Genomic DNA, 18,371 nt, shown 5'->3' on the forward strand with positions numbered 1-18,371 from the left:
AAGAAAAACTAAAGAATATATGGTAAATTCCCTGGATTGGTAATTTAGCATAACCAGATTCCATTCTTTGTACTAGTACTGTATTAATGATATAACAATTATTTCTGTACCAAAACTAAAATTCAGCTATTATCTTACTCACAGTTATTAAGTATAAGCAAAAATGCAAGATGTAAATTAATGCTTGGTGTTAAATTCTGTAAGCTTTTTTTTTTTTTTTTTTAAGTTTTACCTTATATAATTATTGTAGAGGACCAAAGATAGTGGGGAAACTCTGGGTAAGGTATAAGACCCTTTAGCCCAGAGAAAACCTGCTGACAATATCTGGTTTGGCTCCCCATTTCTCTTTGTTGCCCACATCCCTTTCTGAGAAGTCAGGGAGGGCATGATCACCTCTCTTTGGTGTTCTCACCTCCCTTCCTGAGAAGTCAAGGAGGGCGTGACCCACCTGTGTTCTACTTGAAACAAGGAATATTTACAACAAGGTGCTTATAGTTAACACACACTTAGTATGATTGATTGAGATAATGATTCTCTAGTTCACATATACTTAGTGTGCTGTAATGATGTAATCATACTGAAGGCATTTAAGGAATGAGAAGACTGGAAGTAGAGACACTCCATCTTTGATCATCCTGGTGGCTCTCCTGCCTACTTCACTCCTACACTAAGACCAAGGCTGGTCCCAAGAACCTCCAGAGAGCTAGTCCGGATATTACATTTTGGCACCCAAACAGGGACCTCCAGAAAGACATTACAAATTAGAGTATATGATTTATTACTAATCACTTCAAAAAAATATATTAGTGTCCCCATACCAATAAAATACAGTAGCCAAGGATGATATCCATTGCACTAAGAGGAAATTGGGGGGAAAAAAAGGGGGGGGGTGAAGGGTAAAGTTGCTGAAAGAGTGGAAAATGTTGGAATTTCAAGAGAGACAAAAGAGAAGAAAAGGAGACCCAAATACAAAGAAATAATGAAAAAAAAACAATAGATTAAATCTATTATAGATTACATATTCTACAGATACCACTCTCACTTGCAAAGGTGCAATTGTTGAATTCAATCAAAATTGTCCAAGTCATTAAAAAGGTTGCATTTAACAAAACAATTATTAGGAGTCAAAGGCAAAGTGATTTTATGAGCCACCAAACGATGAGCTGCGAAAATTGGGGCTAAGAGATCCCCTCTGGTCGATGTTGCAGATTCCTTGTGAAAAAAATTTGCAAACCTGAAGTTTGTGGCAAAAAAAAGGGGGGATTTATTTACACTGAGAACTTGCTAACAAGACAGCTTTCTTAGTGGGCAAAGAATCCTGTAATTTTTGCAAAGTTGGGTTTACACTGAGAAGAAAATATGTTCATCAGTGGAAGTGCAGAAAGATTTTAACAAAGATTGGGGTCTGAGTCATCTTTTATTAGACTTCTGAGGTCTGGGGCTTCTTTGATCTTTGGCCCGAGCTGGGGGCCAGACTCTGGATGAATCTGAGAGACTGATTTTCAATTCCATTGGAAATTGAATGAGATTATTTATCTTGAATGGGTGTGGCTTCTCCTAGAGGCCAGGAGAGTTTGAGAGTCAGGAGCACCCTTCCCCCAAAGATTCCTTTCTGACCCTTCGCCCCCAAGATTAAAGAGGACACAATTTACGTCAATTTTAAGAACTGAATTTATGAGTGTACATGATTCCCATATAGAAGAATCCTGTAAAGTCAGCAGAGCAGGCACTAAGTTGCATGTAAAACCACCCTGAAAAGAGTTTAATGGAGTTGCTCTCTAGGGTACTAATATTCTTTCCCTGAGAATGTTTTCCCAATAATTGATATAGGGGGAAATCATAGCATTTAAAGCTAAAAAAATAATCTAAAATAATCTAAAATCTAGCCCAGAATTCCTTGTTTTTACAAATGAGAAACATTCTCACAGAATTGAAATTATTTACTCACACTCACAGAAGCAGAAAGTACCAAAGGCAGTTTTCAAAATTAAATTCCCTAACTTCAAATTTAATGTTCTTCCCACTCTGACATGCCACCTCTTAGAATATCTCAGCCATATGTTTTACATTGCCCTTTTTTTTCTTGCTTTCCAAATTTGATTCCATAGCTCTCATTTCTCCCAAACATTTTCTAGAATTAATGTCACATTTATATAAATTTTTTTGTTTTAATAAAATGATTTCATATCCATTATCTTATTTGGTCTTAACAATAACTCTGTAAGAAGGCAAGAAAAAAAGTCATTGAGATCTATAACTTACTCAAGGTCATGCAGCTAGATGACACTAGTGAAGGAACCCAGTTTTTGTGTGCTTTGCACTATCCTATTTCCTATCGAAGCAAAAACCTCAAACTTGTGTCCCTACATGAAGAAAGTATATCATCGCAATTTAACCCAAATCATTTATTTTCAGTTCTTTTTTAGTGTTTTCATGGTCCATGGAAAACTAAGGCCTAGATTAAAAACCCAGTTACAAGGAAATACCAGGATTCATTAGATGGGATGTCCCAGCATTATATCACCAGCAATAAAATCAAGAGAAAAAAAAGAGAAGAAAAAATTATAAATTTAGAATTAGAACGTCCAATCTAATCCAAGCCCTTCATTTTATAAAGATTAAATTATAATAAGTACTTTATATTCATGTGAGTTGCAAGAAATTCTGTCAAATACTCATTTTTCTATGTCAATCGCAAGAAAAAAAAATCAACTTGCATTTAAATCTTCTGACAACACTGAAGAAATTGTTCTCTTCAATACAATTAATTACATTGTCATTATAAGCCAAAGCTCTTCAGAGGGTCCCACCCATAAGTATATTCACCATTATATTTCCTCAGAAAAATAAAATTTTTATTCCATGGAGAAACAACCTATCATTATCTTCCTATCCTAACTGCACAGACTTTTTTTTTAATCTTTTAGGTAATGTATATTGCTTAACACTATACGAAATGAGCTTGGAACTAAGAAATGGCAGCCAGATGTCTTGATTTAAAAAAAAAAAAAAGTTCTACCGACTATTTGTCTTTTATGCTCACAAGAAAATGAGACTGCTCAGCTGTTTCATGAGAGTACTGCACTCTTGTTTAATTTTTATGACCATATGTTTAATTATAATTGCATAAAGTCCCTCGATAAAAAAAATTTAATTATTTGCCAAGGTAATGGGTTTAAACAGAAGAAAGTGAAAACAGGAAAAATTGAACATATTAAAATCATATGGTCCAAGATTTTAAAAAATATTATTCTTCTTAGGCTGCATTTTTTCATGCATTATATCCATTTAATTGTATCCATGCTTCAAAGTACAAACATATATACACATATGAAACAGGATTTTTCAGTGTTTCTGGTTGCTATATTTAAATAGAAAGACACGCCCAAGTGAGAAAGCTTTTTGACTTGATGCAAAACAGTTTGAGGAAAGTCTCTGAAATGCCAAGCAAGTCTTACCTGAAGACAGGTGCAGAACTGTCACTAACCGAGCTTCTACAAAAGGGAGTACTCTCCGAAAAGAGGAATTATTTAAATATCCATTGTAAATATCTCACTTTAATATAAACCTTCAACAGAAAAAACCGTCGTTAAAACTACGAAGTGGAGCCAGCGGAACAAATCCCAAGGAATTGCCTTTAGGAGTAAAAGCTGCTGATTGCAAACAAAAACAGTCAAGCTGGCCTACTGTTTCCAGTGAGAAAGGAGAAGAGTGGCTATGACTACTTGCAGATGGGGGAAGAGGGAGCGGAGGTGTTTCTGCAAGTATTTCTAAAGTCTTTCAGTTGCCACTTTGTTTTTGGAACGCGAACTTTGGCTGCAAGGTTCCAAGGGAGGTCTAAGTTGCAGTCAGTTCCAGGATCCGGATGGTCTACCTGAATCCATTTGCAGCGCATGCGCATCCGTGTCAACCTCAGCCTTACCCTTCTCTACGGAGTGTAGTCGCTCTTGATTGTCCGCTATGAAGTTGTTCGGTGAAGACACAGGCAAGTTAGAACAAGTTCAGCGCTAACCTGGAGCGGAGGTGGAGGCATGGGGGTAGGGGAGAGCCCAGCACTTTCTCAACCGAAAAGATCAAATAATCTCCTAGACGATCCTTTCCTTTAACTAGGCAGAGGTGGGGAAAAGTTTGTTTCAGCACTGCCCCGGTGCTCCAGAGAACTGAAATCCCTTTCATTTAATAGACGCGAGGAAAACTTTTGCTTATTATTATTATTCCCAGAATCCTCACCTCACTAATTAGTACGCTAGACTGCGAATCTAGTTACCGAGGTGGAAAGGGGATTTGGGAGGTGGGTGGGAACCCAGCTATCAGCTTTGAGACAGAGTTGAAGACTGCAGGAATAGAGAATAGATAAAGCAATCCTCTCCAGGAAGGAGCAAAGGCGCCAGAGTGAAGAAGGAAAAGAGGAAAGAGAAGTTCACAGAGTGAGCCTTGCAATATCCAGTGGAAACTTTCACGGCTTCTGAAATGACAAGAAACATCAGAAAAGATTTGAGACTGCTATCTTGACGTGACTAGTGTCGCTGCCTACGGCCAAATAAAGCGTTTGCAGGAGCTCCTGACAGCCGATCCCAACGGAGTAAATCGCCTTGGGAGGCGATCGGTATTTGGGATCATTCAGTAAAGTCGATAGAGGGAGGGAAAATAGCAGGAACTTAACCTTGGCATGGTTTCATGAAATAGGCGATACGTAGAGAAGTGCTGAAACGTTTCCTACGCATTGCTTTTGAGACCCAGTGAAAGGCAACATGTTTATGTGTAAGTGTAGTAGTATTCGTGTATATATGTGTATATATATATATATACATATACATATGTATGTATGTATGTATAAGTACCGTAGTAAGTATATCTAAATCTCTTGGATTATATATTGTAGTATATTTATGACGTAACACATTTTTAAATGTCCAAAATGACCTCTTCTCTTTCCCTCTCTCATTCTGAAAGTTCTTTGTGTATTGACTTTGGGCCTTTTTTTCTCCAGTCTATCGACTTACTGCTAATACAAGCTGGAAAGCAAACGAAGAGTTCTGCAATTCAAAAAATATTGCGATTATTTCTACTTCACAAAAAGTAATCAAGAAACTAATAGTTTTTCAATTTTTTTAAGTTAAGAAAAAACAAAAAAAAAACATATCGTGTGTTTGTATATTGTATACTTGGGAAAACAAAATTGGGCAATCAACAGATTTTTATCGGTATTACATACAAACGGGGAATTTGGGGAGATTGCGTGCTAATTTGAGCGATTATTACATTTTCGGACATATTACATTTTAAAAGATTTTAAATCTAGGTCGAGTCTCAATAGTCTTTAATACTAACCATCATGACACTCCATCACCACCCCAACCTCCCGAGATTTTAGGACAGTATAGAAAGTTTATTCCAACAATAACTTTTTTTTTAGAAATCGTCCCTACTTTCCCCCTGTTTCCTGTGAAAACATTTTATTTATAGATTTATTTTATAGGTCTCCTTTTCCTCTCTTTTGTCTCTCTTGAAATTCCAACATTTTATTTATAGATGAACAATTTCATGGGTCTCCCTTCTCAATACTTGGAGTCAAAGAAATTTTCTTCATACTTCTCCCAAGTATAACATAACAAAAGGGCAACAGAAATATTTTTTTCATAGATGTTATCAGTTTACATTGAAAACTTTTACTGTATTATTTTGTTTCTATTTCACCTTAATCCACTTTAAAAAATTAATATTCTCCATTTAGAAAGTTAATTTTATCCAGAATTTCTTGTGTAAGCCACTTTAAAAATATTTGTTTAAAAATTGGAATTCATCAGTCTTCCTATTTTTAGGGTTAGTGGGGACTGCTGAGTAGTCTAAAGGATGTTGCTGCTACTTCTCCAACTTTATTGCACAAAATGATACTATTTATACAAAGCAAGAATATTTTTCTCTTTGGACCCTATCATATGTATCTTTTCCCTTATGAAAATTTAAGTTTAGCATTATTAGTTAAATACTGTTTAAGATTCAAATCACTGTTTTCATCTTTTTTAAACTGTCGAGTTTTTGCTTTATAAAATTTTATAATTGCAAAAATGTATCATTTCCTGATTAAAACATGTCATTTTCTAGGCAAGGTTACTGTTCCAGTTGGTCATGATTTGAAATGGGTAATGGGGTAGGCAGTGTAAAGTTGATTTCTGAGAAATTTATTTTAACATATTTTTATACATGGATTTACATAAAATAGAATCATATAATCACTCACTCCTATGAAAAATTTCCAGACATAGCAAATTTGTAAATATATGTGTGTGTGTGCACATTTAAGTATGTATGTATACAATGTATACACATATCTCCACTGGTATAAATTAGTCATTCACTTCCACCTTATTGACTACTCTCCAATTATTTTCTAGGTCATGATGATGGGCAATGTCGGAGTAACAGAACTCCTACTAAAGCACGGAGCAGATCTCAACATCCCTGACCCCACCACCCTCACCCTACTAGTCCATTATGTTGCCCGAGAGGGATTCTGGACACTTTGATCTTGCTTCATCGTTCAGGAGCTCGCTTGGACATTGAAGACTCCCCAGGCCACTTCCCCTTGCACCTAGCTCAGCATTAGGGATTGCGCCAAGTCACCTTATATCTATGAGCAGTTACAGGGGATCAAAAGCAATGATGGAACTGATCCACCCTTGGAACTTCTTACCATTCTCTCATTGGCAGCCACGGTAGGTCCAAGCAGATTGAGGAAAGGGTACTTGGAAGGTAACAGCAGCCTTGAACATACTCCCTTAGGTATATTCTCAAGATGGGAGGACAAGTTTCTAGTACAAAAACTAATAGAAGCTTCCCCAGAAGGAAGGTATATTCATACTCTTAGCTATAATCCTCAACTGTTTCTTTGATCTCCGTTTAGAGTAAAAACAGGAACTGAGTAGAAATGGTGGAACATTTTGGTCAGGATTTTCCATCTGGAGATAAGAACAGGTCAGAAAATCTGCAAATGTGAGACTTGTAGAAACATAATTTGTGGCAGAAAGTTAGTGGTGTGGTGGGTAGAGTACCTTTTTTTTTTTCTCTGAAAGTGGAGGAATGTCTCATCCAAATAGGCATCCCTGGTGGAGGAATTAGTTTAAAAAAAACCTTCACTTGAGTGAAAGGTGTGGCTATATTGTAGGAATCCTCCCAAGTATAACTAAAGTCATCTAGAACAGTGGTATTATTGATACAAGCAAATGGAGAGAGAGAAAGTTCTAGTGATCCAGGTAGATTTTATTGTGGGAGAAAATATAATGGGAGCTGAATGTTGCTAAGGGAGCCACAGGTGGCAAAAAGAACTGATGATACTCAGGAGTCAGATTTCTTCAATCTGTTTTGAAGCAGAAGGGAAGGGAGGACTAGAAGTCACTGATTTGCCTATAAACTTTAAAGACTTTAAAGAATTGTGATGATAGATGGCTCTCTGAAATATTTTGGCCACTGTTAGTGTTTTGGGGGTCCCTGAAAGTCCATATTACCTCAAAGGTTCTAGCCAAGATGGAAGTGGAATAAAAAAAAAAAAAAAAATGTAACTGTTAGGGAAGTATTTTCTAAAGATTCTTTGAAATCCAGGTTATTGGAAGGTTCTATTGCACCATGTAAAGTTGATCATGCCTAAAATACCCATGTTAATTTTACTATAGTGATTAGATATCAAAGAATTCAATGCAGCATCCTGAGAAGGTTCTATTGAAACAATATTAATTACAATCTCTTTAATAGTTTAAACTGAGGTAATGGACCCTTTTACAATTCTTTTAAATGCACTGCAAAAGCCAAAATCTGAATGTAAGAACCACAGTGATTTTGTGACCCAGGGCTAGTAACTTTTAATGTTTCTAAGGACTCTAAAAGGTTCTTTAAGATAAAGATTTGTTATTTCCCTTTGAGGCAGAAAAAGTGCTGACCTAAATTGGTAAAAGGAATTTCCTCGAAGCTCTCTAAACCAGTCTCTATCCCTATACCTATTTACCTGTGTTTTAAAAACTATTCCCTTCTCCCCCACCCCCACGTGTGTCTCTGGGGAATATATTATAAATGTGATTTAGGGCACTGATGAGTTTATTCAATAAAATGATCTCAGAATTCAGTTACCAGATTTCTTAGTAGAAAGAAAACTTTTTTTTTCCCGATAGATTTGCAGAGAAATTGAAATGAGTCTAAAAGCTGTTGAAAATTTCATAGCTCTTGCAATGACTTGTAATAGGTTGTAAATATGATAAATTGCCTTCTAATGCATGCATAAAGTACAGATGCATGGCTTCCAGATTTAAATGTTCATTGTACATTGATTCAAAAACATAATAGCTAATACTAAATCGATTCTTAGTTTTAATAACAGAACTTGTGATAAAGTAAATTCTGTAGATACTTGGGTACAATGTAAATGGATATGAGTTCACCATGGATTAAAAAAGCATGAAGACCCTGAAATTGTGCCATATCACATATATAAAACATTTGCACATTTAGAACTGTTAATTTTTGTAAAAGATTCAGGTTTTTAAAAAAAATGATGGCAAATGACAGAGCATGATTTATAAAAAATGGTCTTGCCAATAAAAATGTAATAATTTAAGCATTTATCTAAATAATAAATCTATCTCACTTTTAAAATCTCAAAACATTGTCCATAATACTTTTAAATGGGAGGGGAAATAATCAGGATAAATCAAATGAAGAGTATAAAATATAAGAAATTACCTACTTAAAGTTAGTGGAACACTTGGCAAATATTCAATTGGGAGACTCCATGGATCTTTTGGACTACAATCTACTTTATTTTGTTTTCTTATTTGTTACCAGACTATTATTTTATATCTATTTCACCTTTAAATTTTTTATTAAATCTTGGGCATATTTCTTTCTGTCTCTGTCTCTCTCTTTGCTCTCCTTTCTCTCTTTCCCTTTCTCCCTCCTCCCCTCCTTCATTTTCTCTTTCATTCTCTTAATCTCAGTATTCCAGGCAACCGTCTAAACTGTCAGTCTCCTCACTGAAGACTTGCCTACACAGATGAAATCATAACACTAATCCCTAACATTAAATTAGAGAAAATATGCTATCCAACTCACAAGGCTATTGGGGGGAGGAGGAGTGTTTTGCAAATTCATGCTATCTTGTCATGTACTTCCAAAATTCCAAGAAGCCAGAATTTAGTAGTTGCACGGTGTTAGGGTACATGTGAAATAAATTCAAGTTTGTAAACAAATTATTTCATTTATAGGCCAATAAAACTTTCTTATAGTTATTCCTAGTGAGTAGCAGAAATTGAAAGTAAAATCAAAATAAAATTCCTCTCATAACACAATGCAGAGACAGAGAGAAGTGGATAGAGCTAGAGTCAGGAGGACCTGAATTCAAATTTGGCCTTAGACACTTAAGGCTTGCTAGTTGTGTGTGTTATCTTGGACAAATCACTAAACCCCAATTGCCTTGACAAAAAAAAAAAAAAAAAAAAAAAAAAAAAAAAATTTAGTTTTGAGCATGTTGCTGTTGTTGTCTTAAGTTAAACTTACTTTACTAAGAGCAAAAGACTTTAGAAAAATAAACTATTTAGGGACTATTTACTGAGTAATTCTAAGTATAGTAATTCTATGTTAGTACAGTAATTCTAAGATATTAGGCAGACATCTATAAAATAGTTTAAACAGAGAAGAGAATCTACTTTGATGTGGTTCATTAAAATTGTAATGCAGGGTTTAATCTGAAGTCTTAAAACCCCATGTAGATTTTGAGGGCACTACATATATTTCAGTGGGTTTGGTTTAGATTTGATTTAGTTCTTATTTGCCAACCAGTCATTAAGCAAAAATGAAGAGGGTGAGGGGAGTTTATATGTGTCTGTCTGTGTGTTTTCTAAATAGGTAGTACAACATAGATCCAAAAAGTTTATGGTTCACAAACCCAATCTGACTTCAGTTTAAATAGTACACAGTGAAATGCTTTTTTTTTTTTTTCCAACTTTATTTTACTATATATGTGCTCTTTGGAAGGAATAGACTAACTTTATAAGACAAGAACTTTGTAGTCTTATTGTACTGACTTGATGGTTCTTCACATTTCTGTTATCTCACTATGAAGCCAATTTTAAGACTGATAGGTATTTTTAAAAAATATAATTGTTCTTGGGTAGCCTTCATTTTCATATTTCAATTCAACTTTAATTCAAGAAATATTAAGCAATATTGTGTATAAGACCTTAGGATTAAAAACACAAACTCTGCCCTTGAGAAATTTATATAACCTCTTGATTTTCATTAAAAATTATTTCAATGATAAAAGTAAAATAAATTTTGATAAATTAATACATACTTAATTTATACCAATTCAAAAGGCATTACAGAAATGCATAGAACTTTGAAAAATCTTGAAAAAGTTAATAATCATAAATAATTTTATATAGGTTCTCATGTATGTAGAGTCAGCAAATTTCATTTCCCTGGATTTAATAATTATCTAGTAAATATTACAAATTAAAATTCAGGTTTCATTTTTAATCTTAGAAGGTTGAAATTGAAAATAACCTTTAGAAATCTAGTCTACCTCTTTAATTTAATCAGTAAGTCAAGGCCCAAGGAAGTTGAATGTCCTGCTCACTTAACAAATAAGTAGCTGAGCAGGACAGGAGGCCAAGGTCTTTTTTGAAAGATATAGATAACTATATTGGTTATCTTATCAACCATCTATCTATCCATATATATTTCTTTGGAAAAAATGTAAAAAGATGTCGGTGGTGGGGAGGTCTAAAATGTACAATTTTCATGATGTTGCTTTATACCAGCACATTCAATTAAGAATTATTTCCCAGTGAACAATAGTTGAATTCAGTCAGGTGCATACACTAAAGCATTCAAGTGTGTGAACTAATACCTACATAAGCATGCACACAAATTCATATCATGTATATGTATACAAACATTCTTTCTCCCTCTCCCTCCTTCCCTCCCCCCACACCTTTTCTCTCTCTCTCTCTCTCTCTCTCTCTCTCTCTCTCTCTCTCTCTCTTTCTCTCACACACACACACACACACACACACACACTTTGTCTTTAGTCTTAAGTAGAATTTTATTATTTGATGAAATCATGATACTACATGTAGTGTCTTCTGAATAAAAGAGTTAGTAGCAGTATTAGTTTTTAATAGAGAGAAGAGGGCATGAGGAGGATGCCTTTTGAAGTAAATTCAGGTTTGGGGACTTGCAATATATACAATTACTAACTATATATAATTCAGTTGTCTCATTCTAATTCATAAATCATTAAATCATGAAGGGCCATTAGAGGTTACATAATTCAGTTGCTTTATTTTAAAAATGATGAAAATGAGTTTCAGGGAGATTTCCATGATCACACAAGAGATTGAAGGCAGAGCCGGGACTTCAGTTTCATATCTGCTACTAAATAAATATAAGCAGATTATGAAATGATTTGCAAGCTGTAATTCTTACCTTCTAAAAATTTGTCATTTGACAACAATTTGAGACTTTCCATTTAATATTATTTAAAAAGAAAAATAGTGAAAGAACATTTTTAAAGAGATTCTGATGATTTTATTTTATGTTGAAGAATAATTTTGTGTGATCATGTTGAGATTCTTAATTTGTTTCACATGTGTTGGAAGTTTCCTTCTCAGAATTCTTGACACAGTGTAAACTAGAAGGGAAGTGTTTTAAATGCATATATACATACTTTTATGCTTTCTTCTTAAGGTGATAGGTCAGCCATATTATTTACACACTTTAAGTCTTCAGGAGGGAAAAAAAAAGTCATAGGGAGTCCTCTTTTATTTTGTTCATTTCAAAATATAAACTCCTTGAATTCCAGAGATTGTAGAAACATTAATTAAGCCTATAGAATTAAAAACAGGCAAAGTATAAGGGTTTTCTTTCTTGTGCTTCTTACCTTCTATGCATTTTCCTCATGAAGATAAAGCTAAATAAATGAACTTCAGAAGGTAAACACTGAAATTTAGTGGTTAGTTGAAGTGGACAACATAAATTTCATATGTTATGGAGTCTTAGAAGCTTCTTTTTATATTCTACAAATGGCTTTTGTGAAATTAAGACAACTTTCTGGTGGGACAGAATATCTTTGATATTATAACTCCTTAACTAGATTCATAGATCATGTTCTTTAGTCTCTTATTTACCAAGTCTTACAGAAGTTACTCTCCTAGAAGCAGAAAAAGCTGGGCACAAAAAGAATCTAAATATTCTACCACTTAAAAATAACTGTAGTACGAGAGAGTTATTAAAACAGGCAGAAAAGAGCAGGAAAATAATGAGAGGGCTGTATTGTCATTAATAAATCTCAGAGGCAGAATCATACAAATATGGAATTGATCAGATGTGAAAGTGATTTTAAAGGATCTGTCATTTTATTGATGAGAGAACTTAATTTCCAAGATTATTGAACTATTGGTGTAAAATTTTTAACACAAATGTTATTGCTTATTTCAAAAGAAGGGAAAAGATTTTTTTTAGAAATTTCAATATCTATACAATATCTGTTTGCTGACAATAAGATGGTTTTTCTATTAAGTAATGTAGGAACAGCTGTAAAATAAAAAGAAGCAAATTATTCTTCATATGTGACTTGAGTGAGGGGAATGATATGTCCAAGGTTCCATAGCTGATAAATGGTAGAACCAGAACTAAATTATAATTTCTGACCTAACAATGTTATATTTCTTATATCATGCTATTTCTATAAACTATAATATGCCTTCCCTCTTAAAAACTGTAACTAAAAAGATCAATTGTGGGGAAAAGTCTGGGGTTCAACAGTATAAGAATATGAATGAATATTTGTCTCCAGATCATCATGCTGATAAGAATTCTGAAATATTATGAGTCGTGTATTGTGATATCGGAGCCATCTGCCAGTGGCTGCTGGAGGTCTGACTCAGACCTGTGGAATGTATCTCTTCATGTGAGAGGATTATCGTCATCATTATCATTATCATCATGATGATGATAATACAAGGAGAATGAGAGACAGTTGCTGTTCTCCAACCTCCCTACTGAGAGTTGTCTGACTTCTCTTCTCTTCCCTCTTGCCTCCAATTTATTTCCCACTCCACAAGGAACACCTGCATCAGCAAAGGCTGCCTGCAACTCCTTCAAGTGTCACAATCCATAACTGCAGAGGCTCTTGGAGAATTGACCTGCCTCTTTACCCAGGCATGGTCCTTAATAGTCATGTGTCCCAAATCTTAAGAATTATCTCAAACCCTACTATTACTTGATTCACTATGGCACCTTTAATTTTGTTAACTTAAATCACTTATTCTGGGCTTCAGAGCCCAATTTTGCTTGTTAGAATACAGTAATAACAAGGAGAACATTTTGATTGTTCACTATACATATTAAATACATACAGATGAAAGGGATAACAGGAGCCATTTAGTCCAACCCCATCATTTTATATAAATGATAAATTTGGAGATGAAGGAGGTTAGATATCTTGGCTGAGATTTTTATAGGTAGTAAGCATCAGAAGTAGAATCTAAAGTGAGGTCTTTCAAATGTACCTCTTCCTCAAAGCCCACTCTGATCCATCCCACAAGGAGGTAATAACTTCCCTTTCCCTGTTTGAATCACATTGTACTTTTTTACTTCTATAGGCAGTGTCTCTTCCCAATTTATACTTGCAGGTTAGGTTCCTCCAGGAGACAACTATCTCAGGTTCAAGGTATTCTGTGGGTTCATAGTATTCCTAAAACTAGTTCAAAAGCTCCCAACAATATTTTTACCTTTAATAGTTAATCAAGGGATACTATTATCTTAAAACAGAGGCATTTATCGAAATGGCATAACTTAATAAATTTAGCAAGGAAAAACCTCCATAAACTTGGGGCACATGATTCCATTTACACACAGCATGAATGGAAAGAGAGGACACATACAGAGGTCACAAGTAAAGGGGAACCCATAAAGAATACATGTGGCCAGGGTACACAAGTGGAAAAGCACTCTACTCGATATTGAAAGATGTTGTTGAACTAGACACAACATCACTTCTTTGCTATAATCTCCACCATCTGCGGCTTCTCACTCCATGAAACTTCTTAGTGGCTTTGAACTTCAAATAGGCCTCAGGATCACAACCATGGGAACTATCTCCCTCTGCTTCAAATGATGATACATCTTTTAAAAAATTGTTTCTATAGAGAAGATCCTCTGCCTAGAACCCTCACATTTAAGAACTCAACTCTCACAGAAGTTTAGAGTATAGAAAGAAATGTGCTTGAATTTCCTCCTCAAACTATGTACAAAATGCCATTGTTGATAGGGAAAAGAGAAAAATTCCTTACACACTTGGTTCAGTCTCTAATACTCAACAACTAAGTCATTCCTTCAAAGTTAAGGTAAGATCATCTTGCTTTCATGTAGGCCATGGAAGTATGAATGATCTGTTTATCAGTTGCCTTCATCCAGTGGTCAGCAACCTATAATTCTATCAGATTGATTTAAAAGATTCTACAATACTTTATCAGATTATTTACTCTCGAATTTTAGCAATGACTCCTTCATATGTACTTAAAATATTAATAGTTATCTTCCCACTACTTGGCTATAGGCTGTAATCTCCATGAGTTCAAGGACCTAATCTTATGTAAATTATATTATTTAGTACAGTGCTCTATGTGCACTAAATAGTTATAAAAGTTTTTGTTGAATTGAATTGAATGATACCTCTTTCTAGGAGAGAGGGCACTATAATACTTTTCCAGATGTATAATGTTCATGTATGTATAGAATTATCATATATTCTCAAATATGACTGACATAGCTATTCCAATTATTTAGTGAAGAAAAACTTACTTTGCAACAAGTGACATTAATGGGATAATAGTAAAAGTAGAAGATTATTGTGTTAACTACTTTAAAGTATAGAACAAATACAATAGTAATATTCAGATTATACACTTTTAGTTAGTCTTTTGTTATGAGCCAGAACTTGAAACAAGGTGTTAAGTCACTAGAATTGATAGAAACAATCCTTATGTTTGCACCTTTGAGAGTTCACACATTGATTGGCTCACACATTGGAGTTCACAAGTCAGGAGATATCCAAGTTTACACCTCCCACAATCCCACTCTCTCAGAGAAGGAGTCAACCTTTAGGTTCACACCTTTAAGAGATCATATATAAGGAGCTCCTGGAGTCAGAAATAAATAAGTTGGAGATATTGAGAGCCAGGAGTCAGTGGGAGAGTCAGTTGGAGAAATTGAAAGCCAGAAGTGAGTCAGTTGATGAGAATGACAAACTAGAGACTGCAGTGAGGCAGAAGTGGGAATTTGGAAGAGCAGAACCAGGATTCAGAGAGAGCTGGAGGCTGAAGTAGCAGCAAGAGCTCTCAGAACCAAGGAAAGCTAACCAGGCTATTTTGAAGGAGATAATAAAGATTTGGATTTTAACTCCTGACTGCATTTGGGGTGATTATTGATCTGAAATGAAACTAAGGCTGACTCCAGAAACCTCCCAGAAACTTACTCCCAGAGAACCACTATAATTTAGAAAAAGAAGAGAACACTACAGTCTTCAATCGCAAGACTGTAATTAACACTTTGTAATAAATATGCATCTAGGAATATGCCAGAAATAGCTTCTAAAAGTGATCTTAATTAGTTGATTTATTAAAAAAAAAATCCCAAATTAATATTCAATTGTTTGATAATCTTAACATAATCTGTTGTCACTGTTTTTCAAAGCCAAAACATTAAAAAGACAGAACCAGAAAAAATAAATATGAATTAACTATAAAGATGATATAGAAGTGCTGGATTAGGATTTAACAGTCTGATTTCAAATTTCAGTTTAGCCTCTAGTGAACCATCTAGCTTTACAAAGGCCCTGCACTTCTCTAGGCCTTAGATTCCTTATCTACAAAACTAAAGGATTGGACTAAATTGTCTCTAGTTTCCCTCTGAGTCATTAGTTGATATGTGTATCAATGATCAAATAAACAACTGTGTGCTTTTGAATACATTTGTTAAACCATTTTAAGAGACTGAGGTTTTGTTGAATGGTGATTTAGACACAAAAATTATGTCTGGATTACAGATAAATAAAATTGCTTAATCTTAACAAATGAGTATAATATATTGATCATGTCTTTGTGGGTTTGTCATCTGAAATTCATCCCCTTTCATGAGGCAGCATGATATGGTACAAAGTACATTAGAATCAGAAGGAATTTGGTTCAAATCTAGCCTCTGAGGTTTATTATACCATCACTGTTAACCATTCTCAATTTCAGTTTCCTTATCTGTAAAATGAGGATAATAATAATGACTATAGTATCTATTTTACAGTATGGCTGTGAAGCTCAAATGGCAAAGTGTGGAAAGAACTTTGCAAATGTAAAAATGACATATAGACATTAGTTTTGATTGCTCATATCCTTAGCCTCATCCAGCCATTTTGTAAACCAGTACACTTGAGTTTGAAAGGATCAGTGTAAATAAAGAAAAAGCTGTAGATTTGTAGATCACATTGTGTTGCAAAATTTAAATAAAAAAAAAATTTAGGAATTATCATTTTTATGTATTATCATTCCCTCTCTTAGCTAGATTAGTTTGAGAATTTGATATGTTGTGATTTTTCATCATAACCAAATAATATGAAAATAATGAGATTTAACATTTATGTAATACACTGAAATTTTCAAAGTGTTTTTATACATTATTTGATTCTCATAATAGTCATGTGGAACATGTACCACAAGGTTCTTTCTTCATATTACTGATGAGGAAATCTCAGGATTCCAGTTTGGCTAGATCATGACATAGGCTGGTAGAGGGGAATGGCATGCAATAAGACAAGAAATGTTTGGTGATTTGAGGGGGAAACCTTGAATTCAAAACTAAATTTGAAACTTGCTGAGTAGGCATAGGGTTCTCTGAGATGAGGAGGGACATAGCCAAAGTTACATGCATTTTTTTTAAAAAGATTAATATTATTGCAATGTGAAAGATGAAGTAGAGATGGAGTTAATATATGGGTATTTTGTATTTTGCACTATTATTAACCAAAGTTCCTAATTTCTTTTCCTTTTTTTTTTTTTTTTTTGGTAAGAAAATGGTTTATTTATCAAAAGTCAAAAAGACCTACATTCTATTTCTAGGTGCTCTACTCATTTTTTTTCCTCCATTCTCTCTTTATTTTTTTTTAAATAATTATAACTTTTTATTGACAGAACCCATGCCTGGGTAATTTTTTACAACATTATCCCTTGCACTCACTTTTGTTCCAACTTTTAACCCTAACCCTAACCCTAACCCTCTCTCCACCTCCTCCCCCAGATGGCAAGCAGTCCTATACATGTTAAATATGTCACAGTATATCCTAGATACAATGTATATGTGCAGAACTGAACAGTTCTCTTGTTGCACAGGAAGAACTGGATTCAGAAAGTAAAAATAACCCGGGAAGAAAAACAAAAATGCAAACAGTTTACATTCATTTCCCAGTGTTCTTTCTTTGCGTATAAGCTGTCTCTGTCCATCATTGATCAATTGAAACTGAGTTAGATCTTCTCTTTGTCAAAGAAATCCACTTCCATCAGAATACATCTTCATACAGTATCATTGTTGAAGTATATAATGATCTCCTGGTCCTGCTCATTTCACTTAGCATCAGTTCATGCAAATCTCTCCAAGCCTCTCTGTATTCATCCTGCTGGTCATTTCTTACAGAATAATAATATTCCATAACATTCATATACCACAATTTACCCAACCATTCTCCAATTGATGGGCATCCATTCATTTTCCCGTTTCTAGCCACTACAAACAGGGCTGCCGCAAACATTTTGGCACATACAGGTCCCTTTCCCTTCTTTAGTATCTCTTTGTGGTATAAGTCCAGTAGTAGCACTGCTGGATCAAAGGGTATGCACAGTTTGATAACTTTTGGGGCATAATTCCAGATTGCTCTCCAGAATAGTTGGATTCATTCACAACTCCACCAACAATGCATCAGTGTAGTTTCCCACATCCCCTCCAACATTCATCATTATTTTTTCCTGTCATCTTAGCCAATCTGACAGGTGTGTAATGGTATCTCAGAGTTGTCCTAATTTGCATTTCTCTGGTCAATAGTGATTTGGAACACTTTCATATGAGTGGAAATAGTTTCAATTTCATCATCTGAAAATTGTCTGTTCATATCCTTTGACCATTTATCAATTGGAGAATGGCTTGATTTCTTATAGAGTCAATTCTTTATATATTTTGGAAATGAAACCTTTATCAGAACTTTTAACTGTGAAAATGTTTTCCCAGTTTGTTGCTTCCCTTCTAATCTTGTTTGCATTAGTTTTGTTTGTACAAAGGCA

General features: G+C 34.5%; 1 pseudogene; it reads left to right on the plus strand.

Annotated features, from left to right (window-relative positions):
* Window positions 1-3,960: 3,960 nt before the first annotated feature.
* LOC100926030 lies at window positions 3,961-7,002 on the plus strand (annotated as a pseudogene).
* Window positions 7,003-18,371: the final 11,369 nt, after the last annotated feature.

Source organism: Sarcophilus harrisii, chromosome 1, assembly GCF_902635505.1.
Source record: "Sarcophilus harrisii chromosome 1, mSarHar1.11, whole genome shotgun sequence".
In the NCBI taxonomy this organism is placed as follows: Eukaryota; Metazoa; Chordata; class Mammalia; order Dasyuromorphia; family Dasyuridae; genus Sarcophilus; species Sarcophilus harrisii.